Source organism: Coregonus lavaretus (assembly GCF_964263955.1).
Source record: "Coregonus lavaretus genome assembly, contig: HAP1_SCAFFOLD_90, whole genome shotgun sequence".
Lineage (NCBI taxonomy): Eukaryota > Metazoa > Chordata > Actinopteri > Salmoniformes > Salmonidae > Coregonus > Coregonus lavaretus.
Genome location: NW_028160689.1, coordinates 105,519 through 117,635, shown reverse-complemented (window position 1 = coordinate 117,635; position 12,117 = coordinate 105,519). Strand labels below are relative to the sequence as shown.

General features: G+C 41.7%; 2 long non-coding RNA genes across 2 annotated transcripts; both read right to left on the bottom strand.

The window, feature by feature from the left end:
* Positions 1-278: 278 nt before the first annotated feature.
* Positions 279-6,852, bottom strand: LOC311121565. The gene is made up of 3 exons (XR_014612307.1): positions 6,612-6,852; positions 6,161-6,204; positions 279-5,951 (listed from the first exon to the last, which is right to left on the bottom strand). It is a non-coding gene; the product is annotated as an uncharacterized lncRNA (long non-coding RNA).
* A 922-nt stretch (positions 6,853-7,774) lies between these two features.
* Positions 7,775-11,344, bottom strand: LOC311121563. Its single transcript, XR_014612304.1, has 2 exons — positions 11,270-11,344; positions 7,775-8,095 (listed from the first exon to the last, which is right to left on the bottom strand). It is a non-coding gene; the product is annotated as an uncharacterized lncRNA (long non-coding RNA).
* Between the last annotated feature and the right edge of the window lie 773 nt (positions 11,345-12,117).

The window sequence follows — 12,117 nt, the reverse complement described above, 5'->3', positions numbered from 1 at the left end:
GGGTACTTAAACATTTCTGCAGCATTGAAGGTCCCCAAGAAAAACTTGAGAAAACTCCAGGCACTCAGCCCATGAGAGCCATTCATACTGTCAGATCTAATATGGAAGAACTGAATACAACCATAAGAACCATTCATACTGTCAGATCTAATATGGAAGAACTGAATACAACCATAAGAACCATTCATACTGTCAGATCTAATATAGAAGAACTGAATACAACCATAAGAACCATTCATACTGTCAGATCTAATAAGAACTGAATACAAAAGAGAAGGAAAGGGTGACCAGTACAAATTCATGTACAAACTTTATTTTTCATTGGCAGATCAATGAAGTTCACTTGAATGCAGTTTTATCCAAACACATTAATTATCAGGTAACTAAAACAACAAGTTGTAAAATACTATTTAATAAACACGTCATCGTTTTTATAGCCTGTGTATCATTAAACAAAGTTGTTTACAGTTTTTTTCAATTGCTTACACACTCAAATTAAAACTTTCCCACAATTAGCAAAACCTTACACTCAAGGAGCAAAACACAGGCCTAGATTTGCACAACTGTAAGCTTCACACTTTTTGCAAAACACTAAAACACACTTGTATGCATTTGAGACACAGAAATGTACCATGATGTCATTTCCTATGCAATTTCGAAGCAAAGGCTTTCAAATGAACCAATTGGTTAAACACAGCCACCAGGTGTGCACACACACTGGTGCTTAATTGTAGACACACCAATCAGGTTTAAGCACTATAAAAAAGGCAACAGGTAAGTCCACCTGTCTTCCAAAACCAATGGACGGTGTCAGAGGAAGACCTGGAGGAGGGGTAGGACATGCACAAAGAAGAAGACAACCAAATCTATTTAAACGAAATTCGTGCTACAATTGTGGACCATGTAATAAACCACGGACTAACACTGAGGGGGGCTGGACTGAGAGTACAGTCTAACCTCACCATGTAATAAACCACGGACTAACACTGAGGGGGGCTGGACTGAGAGTACAGCCTAACCTCACCATGTAATAAACCACGGACTAACACTGAGGGGGGCTGGACTGAGAGTACAGTCTAACCTCAGCAGGTACACGGTGGCATCAATAGTTCGGACATTTCGTCAAGAGCACAGGTGAGAAACGTATCTTCTGTCAACAGAAAATCCATAGCTTACTGCATGTACTATTATCAACAGTTTTGGTATCTATTCCTCTATCATTTTACAGTTAGCTACATGTATTTTGTTTGGCCAACATAGGATTGAACGTCGAGAACACCAAGGAGGGAGGGGCCCCATATTCACACAGGAGAGAGAGAGAGAGAGATCATAAACCTTGGTTTTGGCCAATAATGCAATCAGACTTAGAGATATTCAAGCCCATATTGTCAATGATCACCGAATTTTCAATAATGTCCAACAGGTCTCTCTGTCAACAATAGCCCGTATCCTTAAAAAAACGTCCAAGTTCTGATGACACAACTGTATAAAAGTGCCATTTGAAAGAAATTCAGACAGGTTGAAAGGCCTGCGGTGTGAATATGTGGTGGTACGTTTTGTTCACTGACTGTAGTATTGTGTACTGCACACACAACCTTTTTACTGTACATGTAATTTTACTGTATAGCAGACCTGCAGTAAATTGATCTACACAATGTGATCTTTTGCTGTATTTCAGAGAGTTTTGCAAATGGATGCAGAGGACGTCCCGCATTAGTTTATACAGTGGGGGGAAAAAAGTATTTAGTCAGCCACCAATTGTGCAAGTTCTCCCACCTAAAAAAGATGAGAGAGGCCTGTAATTTTCATCATAGGTCCCTTCCATCAGCAAGGGCATTGAAGATGAAACGTGGCTGGGCCTTTCAGCATGACAATGATCCCAAACACACCGCCCGGGCAACAAAGGAGTGGCTTCGTAAGAAGCATTTCAAGGTCCTGGAGTGGCCTAGCCAGTCTCCAGATCTCAACCCCATAGAAATTCTTTGGGAGGGAGTTGAAAGTCTGTGTTGCCCAGCGACAGCCCCAAAACATCACAAAATACCAGCAAGTGTGTGAAAACCTTGTGAAGACTTACAGAAAACGTTTGACCTGTGTCATTGCCAACAAAGGGTATAACTAAGTATTGAGAAACTTTTGTTATTGACCAAATACTTATTTTCCACCATAATTTGCAAATAAATTCATTAAAAATCCTACAATGAGATTTTCTGGGGGAAAAAATGCTCATTTTGTCTGTCATAGTTGACGTGTACCTATGATGAAAATTACAGGCCTCTCTCATATTTTTAAGTGGGAGAACTTGCACAATTGGTGGCTGACTAAATACTTTTTTCCCCCCACTATATACATTGAGGCTGGATTTAACCTGACAACAGTGAGAAGAAGGGGAAGAAACATCATTGGCTATTGTCAATGTACCAGGGCAACGTGGGGGTAACATTACCCCTTGTGCTGCCATTACACAGAATGGGGTCCTCCACTGCCATGCCAACTTGGGTCCTTAAAACACTGACCTCATTCTTACATTTTTAGACAGATTACACAATATTATCAGAGCAGCAAACCAAAGGGACCAGATGCAATTCATTGTCGTCTGGGACAATGTAGCTTTCCATCATTCTGCTCTGGTCCAAAACTGGTTTCATCAACACCCACAATTTACAGTTCAATACCTTCCACCATACTCCCCCCTTCCTAAACCCCATCGAGGAGTTCTTCTCAGCATGGCGGTGGAAGGTTTATGATCTCCGGCCCTATGTCCAGATGGCACTCATTCAATCTATGGTGGAAGCATGTGATCAAATTGAAACAGCATCCATACAAGGGTGGATTCATCACTCCAAAAGATTCTTCCCACGTTGCCTTGCAAATGAAAATATAGCCTGTGATGTTGACGAGGCCCTGTGGCCAGATCCAGCGGAGAGATGTTTAGGTTATTTTTCTTTTTTTATTCGGTACTGAACTGGATATGTAATTTATGTTACAGTATTACTGTAAGCTTACAGTGCAAAGTTCAGTAATACTGTATGAACACTGGAAAATGTTTTGTTGAAATGTTCAGTATTGACTGACTTGAGTACATGAAAATAAATACATATTTTCATTAGTCTGCACAATTGGGGGTCATGTGGTGTTGCTGAATTAATTTTTACACTTTCTCTGTGTAAACGCTAAAAGTGTTTTAAGGTTGAGCACAGGAGTGTCTAACTGATTCAAACAGAATCAGACCATGTGATGGTTGGGTTTTATGTTATGACATCACAATAAGGTTTTTAGAAGACATTGTATAGTTTTGACAACAGCGTTCCATTTTGCAAATGATCTGAGGTGTTGTGCTACTTTGGTGTAGTGTTGTGCTCATTGTGTGAAGGGGTTTGAAAAACCGGGCCCTGTTTTCAAAATTGTGCTTAAAAAAAAAAAAAAAAAACTGTAATAGCTAAAATAATCCACCCAAACTAATGGTGAAAACTGATCATCACACCATCTCTGTCTGATACATGTTGTGTCTACTAGCTCATTCCAACAGAATACTGCAGAGGGACAACCTGGTCTCAGAGCAAAACGTATTATGTTACAAAAAAAATCAGTGCCACTCCATTTAGTATGTTATGTTACATTACATTGGCCTACCATAATATAAAGTGAAATAAAAATATAAACGCAACATGTAAAGTTTTGTTTCATGAGCTGAAATAAAAAAATCCCAGAAATGTACCATATGCGTAAAAAGCTTATTTCTCTCAAATGTTGTGCACAAATTTGTTTACATCCTGTTTAGTGAGCATTTCAGCCTTTGTCAAGATAATCCATCCAACTGACAGGTGTGGTATATCAAGAAGCTGATTAAACAGCATGATCATTACACAGGTGCACCTTGTGCTGGGGACAATAAAAGGCCACACAACACAATGTCACAGATGTCTCAAGTTTTGAGGGAGTGTGCAATTGTCATGATGACTGCAGGAATGTCCACCAGAGCTGTTGCCAGAGAATTCAATATTTATTTCTCTACCATAAGCCACCTTAAACGTTGTTTTAGAGAATTTGGCAGTACGTCCAACCGGCCTCACAACCGCAGACCACATGTAACCACGTCAGCCCAGGACCTCCACATCCGGCTTCTTCACCTGCAGGATCGTCTGAGGGGAGGGGGGCGGGGTGCTGAGTAGTATTTATTTCTGTAATAAAGACCTTTTGTGGGGAAAAACTCATTCTGATTGGCTGGGCCAAGTGGGTGGGCCTATGACCTCCCAGGCCCACCCATGGCTGCGCCCCTGGCCAGTCATATGAAATCCATAGATCAGGGCCTAATTTATTTATTTCAATTGACAGATTTCCTTATATGAACTGTAACTCAGCAAAATCTTGGAAATTGTTGCGTTTCTATTTTTGTTCAGTATAATACGACTTGTAGGACGTATCGTATGTTACGAATTAAAATGTGTATGTTCTGTTACGCATTGCTATTCATACAATATGTTACGAACTTGTAATATGTATGATATGTTATGGATTCCAATGTGTTGTTGCTAACATTAGCTAGGTTAGGGGTTTAAGGTAGGGTTAAATGGGGATAGGGGAAGGGGGAAGGGTTAGCTAACATGCTAAGTAATAGCTAAAAAGTAGTAAGTAGTTACAAAGTTGCTAATTAGCTAAAATGCTAAAGTCCTCCGTGATGAGATTCTCCCCACAGACAGAGTCAGACCAGGCTGAGAGGGAAGCAGTACCACCCAGTCAACTGGCAGACTATAGTGTTTGTTTTCTAAATGAGAAGCCTCACAGAGGGTATTCAACACTAAGGGCAAATCCAAGGTCATCTCAATATCATTACAGTAGAAACTATCAAAACTGACAAGGTGCACACTGATCAGTAAAGAGAGGTAAACATTCTATAACGCTCCCTTTCCTCTGCACAGTGAGAAACAATAGGATTACAATAGTGTTCTATTCTTCATTTGATCCAATTCAACATTACAACTTATTTTATGAGATGAGAATTAAGTGATGGAGTGACTAATCTTAGCAGGTCTTAGAGAACTGATGTGGCTTTTCTACTTGATGTATACGTTGGTGTGTTTTTAAGTTGCTCTGGTAAGAGAAACTCCTCCCACAGTCAGAGCAGGAGTACGGCTTCTCTCCTGTGTGTGATCTCTGATGAACTTTTAGCTCAGTTGATGTTTTGAAGCATTTTACACAGTCAGAGCAGACGTAAGGCTTCTCTCCTGTGTGTGCTCTCTGATGTACTTTTAGCTCAGTTGATGTTTTAAAGCATTTTACACAGTCAGAGCAGGAGTAAGGGTTTTCTCCTGTATGTATACGTTCATGTGTTTTTAAGGTATCCAATCGGGAGAAACTCTTCCCACAGTCAGAGCAGGAGTAAGGCTTCTCTCCTGTATGTATTTGTTGGTGTGCTTTTAAGCTGCTCTTTTGAGAGAAACTATCCCCACAGTCAGAGCAGTAGAAAGGCTTCTCTCCTGTATGTATACGTTCATGTGATTTTAAGTTATCAGATCGGGAGAAACTTCTTCCACAGTCAGAGCAGTAGTAAGGCTTCTCTCCTGTATGCATACGTTCATGTGATTTTAAGGTTTCCGATCGGGAGAAACTCTTCCCACAATCAGAGCAGGAGTAAGGCTTCTCTCCTGTATGTATTTGTTGGTGTGCTTTTAAGCTGCTCTTTTGAGAGAAACTATCCCCACAGTCAGAGCAGTAGAAAGGCTTCTCTCCTGTATGTATGCGCTCATGTGTTTTTAAGGTATACAATCGGGAGAAACTCTTCCCACAGTCAGAGCAGGAGTAAAGCTTCTCGCCTGTGTGTATTTTTCTGTGTATTTCTAGCTTTGATAGAATTGGGAAAATCTCCTCACAATGTGGGCAGTGGTGAGACCTCTTAGCTCTGTGATCTTCCTGCTGTTGTTCTCTGGATGTAGAGAATGTCTCAACGTGGTCTCCTGTGTGAACAACATCAGAAGAACCAGTCAGTTGGTGTGATATACATGTCAATCAAATGTATTTTACGAAGCCCATTTTTGCATCAGCAGTTGTCACAAAGTGCTTTACAGAAACCCAGCCTAAAACCCCAAAAGAGCAAGCAATGCAGATGTAGAAGCACAGTGGCCACGAAAAACTCCCTAGAAAAGTAGCAACCTCGGAAACAAACCTAAAGAGGAACCAGGCTCTGAGGGGTGGCAAGTCCTCTTCTGGCTGTACCATAAGACATATGAATTCATATAAGTAGGCTGTACAATTACAAAAGGGGAATAAAACTATTTTAAAACTGGGTAGAAGTCAAAACTAAAAAGGGGAAAAAGTCATGAAAATGATGAGCCATATCATCCTCCACTCACTATCACAAGGGTTAGTAACTACACAGACTCAGTTCATAGAACTTTAAAACACTGGCAGTTTGTCTACTTCGCTTCTTTAGTCTACTCTCTGATCACTCCAGATAGCCCAGTGAATAAAACACATGCTGACAATACTGGTGTCAAACCATGTAAGTGTCAATAGCATGAAATAATATCTACCTTCTCATTGAAACAGTTCATGATGAAACAGTTCTACTGCAACTTTTCATGCACAGTGGGAAGTTGGAATGAACCTGCTCTTACCATGAGAAACAGATTTCCCAATCTTCTCCTCCTCTTCTTCATCTTTAATGTTGATTACATTCAGCTCCAGTGTTTGACTGCAGTCTTCCAGCTTCACTGATGCCATCTCTGGATCCTGCAGTGCAAACTGGGCTCCACTGTCACAATCAGGACCCAGTGACTGTAGGTTTGGACTCAGTGTGGAAGGAGAGAGGCAGGCTGGGTTTGTCCTCACTGTTGATGTTACCGGCCTCAGACCTTATTATAGTCGTCCTGTAGTAATAATGAGAAACAGACACTAAAGTTATTGTCTTGACAGTTCTGGCACTTTCTGTATTCTCCAAAAATATATTCAATTTTTATTGTTAATCTAATTTCCATATATCAGGTAACTAATCATTGACAACAAAACATTCATTTATTCACATAAAGTGTGTGCACTTAAATTCACATAAATGCATAAATGACTCAAAAACCATTTAGTACAAGGTTGCAGTTTGTTCTAGGCAGCACTATGTTCTATTTTCCTGAATAACCTTGTCTTCATTGTATTATTTTAGTGTTTCTACATTTTTTTTGTGTTATTAAACAACTGACGACGGTTCAATTACTAGAATTCCATTTAGTTTTTTTTGTGTGTGTGAGCCCAACACTTTCTAGAGAGAAATAAAATCATTAACGAGAGAAATCAAGTCAGGAACTACAGTATGTGGTACGCTGGGCTAAAGTGAGTTGTAGTTTTCAGTAAGCAAATATTCAACCTAGTTCAGTGCAGAAACGTGGTAATTCACTACAACGACCATAATCCATTGCGCCTGTTTTCCCCCGACTCGGAAAGATACAGATCTCTAGAAGGGTACTTTTACGTCTGCTACGTTAGATTAGATACACACAGACGGCATGAGAGAGGAATGTAAACACAATCACGAGAGGAAAGAGACAGTTCGTGAAGGAATGCCTTATCTTCTTTGAAGAACTAGTAAAATGATTGACAGACAGACCTTAAGGAATAAAAAACTATCAAGTAATCAAATAGAAACTAAGTATACTGAACAAAAATATAAAACGCAACATGCAACAATTTCAACGTTTTTACTGAGTTACTGTTCATATAAGGAAATCAGTCAATTGAAATAAATTCATTAGGCCCTAATCTATGGATTTCACATGACTGGGAAGGGGTGCATTTTGTATTTGTATTTATTATGGATCCCCATTAGCTGCTGCAAGCAGCTACTCGTCCTGGGGTCCAGCAAAATTAAGGCAGTTTATACATTTTTAAAAACATGGGAGGACCACCCACTGGGGCCCAGCCAAGTCAGAATGAGTTTTCTCCCACAAAAGGGCTTTAGTACATGCAGACCTAATCCTTAGTTTCATCAGCTGTCCAGGTGGATGGTCTCAGACGATCCCGCAGGTGAAGAAGCCGGATGTGGAGGTCCTTGGCTGGTGTGTTTAAACTTGCTCTGCGGTTGTGAGGCCGGTTGGACATACTGCCAAATTCTCTAAAACGACATTGGAGGCGGCTTATGGTAGAGAAATAAACTTTAAATTCTCTGGCAACAGCTCTGGTGGACTATTCCTGCAGTCAGCATGCCAATTGCACCCTCCCTCAAAACTTGAGACATCTGTGTTGTGACAAAACTGCACATTTTAGAGTGCTCTTTTGTTGTCCCCAGCACAAGGTGCACCTGTGTAATGATCATGCTGTTTAATCAGCTTCTTGATATACCACACCTGTCAGGTGGATGGATTATCTTGGCAAAGGAGAAATGCTCACTAACAGGGATGGAAACAAACTTGTGCACAACATTTGAGAGAAATAAGCTTTTTGTGCGTATGGAACATTTCTGGAATTTTTATTTCAGGGATTTTTTATTTCAGCTCATGTCCACGCAGACTTCTGTACAAAATTTGAGCTAAATAAACGTTTTGTGCATATGGAAAATTTCTGGGATCTTTTATTTCAGTTCATGAAACATGGGAGCAACACTTTACATGTTAGGTTTATATTTTTGTTCAGTATAATATACACAACTGAAATATTTAGTTTTTTCATAGTAACTTTCTACTTTTCTATTGATGTCTACCAAATGTGGACCTGACAGAGACAAAGGAATGTTTTCAATGTTTTGGCAATTGAATGTTCACTATTTTGGCCTTTGGAATTTCCATTAAAAAGCTCTAAAATCATTGTCATTATTTCATTACTTATTTCATGTAAAAAATAAATAATTGAAACTCAAATCTGTGATTCTTTTTTAATAATCGAACCGAAACCAAACTGACCTAAAAATCGCACTAATCGCTCAGCACTAGTATTATGGATTACAAAGGGAAACCCAGCCGAGAGCTGCCCAGTGACACGAGCCTACCAGATAAGCTAAATGCCTTAAATATGCTCGCTTCGAGGCAGGCAACACTGAACCATGAGTGAAAGCACCAGCTGTTCCGGACGACTGTATGATCACGCTCTCCATAGCCTTTAAACAGTCAGACCTTTAAACATTTTAACATTCACAAGGCCGCCGGGCCAGACGGATTATCATGACGCATACTCTGAGCATGTGCTGTCCATCTGGCAAGTGTCTTCAGTGACATTTTCAACCTCTCCCAGACCCAGTCTGTATACCTGCAGCCCGTAGAACTCACATCTGCAGCCATGAAATGCTTTGAAAGGTTGGTCATGGCTGACATCAACACCATCATCCCAGAAACCCACTCCAATTAGTCTACAGCCCCAACAGCCACACAGATGACGTAATCTCTATTGCACTATCTGGACAAAAGGCACACCCACGTAAGAATGTTGTTCATTGACTACAGCTCAGCGTTCAACACCATAGTGCCCTCCAAGCTCATCACTAAGTTAAGGACCCTGGGACTGAACACCTCCCTCTGCAACTGGCTCCTGGACTTCCTGACGAGCCGCCCCCAGGTGGTGAGGGTAGGCAACAACACATCCTCCACGCTGACCTTTAACACGGGGCCTCTCAGGGGCGCGTGCTCCTATACTTCCTGTTCACCCACGACTACGTGGCTGCGCACGACTTCAACACCATCATTAAGTTTGCTGACGGTGGTAGGCCTGATCACCGACGACGATGAGAGGTCAGAGACCTGGCAGTGTGGTGCCATGACAACAACCTCTCCCTCAACATGGGCAAGACTCAGGAGCTTATGGAGGACTACAGGAAACGGAGGGCAGAACACGCCCCCCCATTCACATTGACGGGGGTATAGTGGAGCGGGTCGAGAGCTTCTAGTTCCTCAGTGTCCACGTCACTAAGGACCTATCATGGTCCAAACACACCAACAGTCGTGAACAGGGCATGACAACACCTCCTACCCCTCAGGAGGCTGACAAGTTTTGGCATGGGCCCTCAGATCCTCAAAAAGCTGCACCATTGAGAGCATCTTGACTGGCTGCATCACCGCTTGGTATGGCAACTGCTCTGCATTCGAGTGCAAGGCGCTACAGAGGGTAGTGCGTACGGCCAAGTAATTCACTGGAGCCGAACTCCCTGCCATCCAGGACCTCTATACCAGGTGGTGTCAGATGATGGCCCTAAAAATTGTCAAATAATCCAGCCAACCAAATCATAGACTGTTGTCTCTACTACAACAAGGCAAGCGGTACCGGAGCGCCAAGTCTGGGACCAAAAGGCTCCTGAACAATTTGTAACCCAAGCCATAAGACTGCTGAACAGTTAATAAAATGGCCGCCTGGACTATTTACATTGACCCCCTTTTTATTATTTATCTAAAATGTTTTGCACTGGCTCTACGCACACTTCCTGATCAACACAAACTACACTGACACTCAACACACACACACGCATATTGACGCCACAAACACACATAAGCTGCTGCTACTCTGTTCATGATATATCCTGATTACCTAGTCACTTTTCACCCTACCTACATGTACATACTGTATTACCTCAATTAACCCTGCAGATTCATACTGTATTACCTTAATTACCCCTGAACATTGACTCGGTACTGGTACTCCTTGTATATAGCCTCGTTATTGTTTTTTATGTGCTACTATTTACTTTTGAATGTATCAAATATTTGTCTTTGATTTTTTAACTATGCATTATTGGTAATGGGCTCGTAAGTAGGCATTTCACTGTAAAGTCTACACGTTGTATTTGTCGCGTATGACCAATATAATGTGATTTCGCTCGCAAAAAACAATATTATTTCCCATTCACACCATAGTATCAAATGTAGATAAGATAGAAACAACTGAATGTGTCTGAATATTACTACACATGTAGAAAACTGCTAATCATTACATTCAGCTTCAAAACAGTAGGTCGACCGTGACATTTTCTCTCTGCACCGACACTGTTCTCACTGAAGTCCGTTGACGCTGACCGAGAGTAGCCGCCATTTTATCATTAAAAACAATGTACCCAAAAAACCAATAACATGTAAAACCAATTCAGAAATCTCCAATAAATGGATTCTTTATTAATTTATCTTGACTAAATAATGTTTAATTCCCTCAGAAACCCAGTCTCCAGCGATGTGACTTATCACGTTCTTTACTCGGTTTGACACAAACATAAAACCTTCACCAAGCGTGATAATACCTTGACGGATTTGTTAACTAGCATGTTATGACATGTTCTTTCGATATTAGAAAGTTTAAACGCGCTATTACATACCTGTAGTAATACATTTGAAACGGACACAAAAGCGATCGTCTTCACAGCACAGTTCTACTGCTTCTTCTTCTTCAAGGTTTTATGGCCGAGTTGGACTATTGCCGCCACCTACTGTTTGAATGTTAAATGACGAGGCAGAGGCATTGATGCGAGTAACCAGTCTTGTTCAGTATATTGCAAAACATCCGGGTATCTCAAGTACACCGGTAAAACACTGGAGTTGCAGTAATGAACATTTACCAACAGATGGCAGCATTGTGCCATCTTCCACCCATAACATCTACAGCGGCCTCTTTCTGTTCCCTCCTTCCACGTGCTGGTCACACAGCGCAAGACAGACGGACTGGACCTGCGGTCGGAGTCGTCTTTAGGCTGCTTCCAGCGGCTGCCTCCCTGGTCAGCTCTATTGACCTGGAGCAGGTTGTCTGGCCCAATTCATGATACTCCTCCCCTCTATATAGACTAGACACATGTCGAAATCGTTTACATTTCTCACACTCCAAGGGTTTGGGCACCAAGGCTCTTACAGGACATCTCACATGACCCAAATATACGTATGAAGGGAGAGACTCTTCTTCAAAGAACAAAATAATATATGGAGTGGGCTTCCTCACTCTATCCACCATAGGGGTCAGTCGGCGTGGACCAACCACTGGGCTGCCTCACTCCATCCACCATAGGGGTCAGTCGGCGTGCACCAACCACTGGGCTGCCTCACTCCATCCACCATAGGGGTCAGTCGGCGTGCACCAACCACTGGGCTTCCTCACTCCATCCACCATAGGGGTCAGTCGGCGTGCACCAACCACTGGGCTTCCTCACTCCATCCACCATAGGGGTCAGTCGGC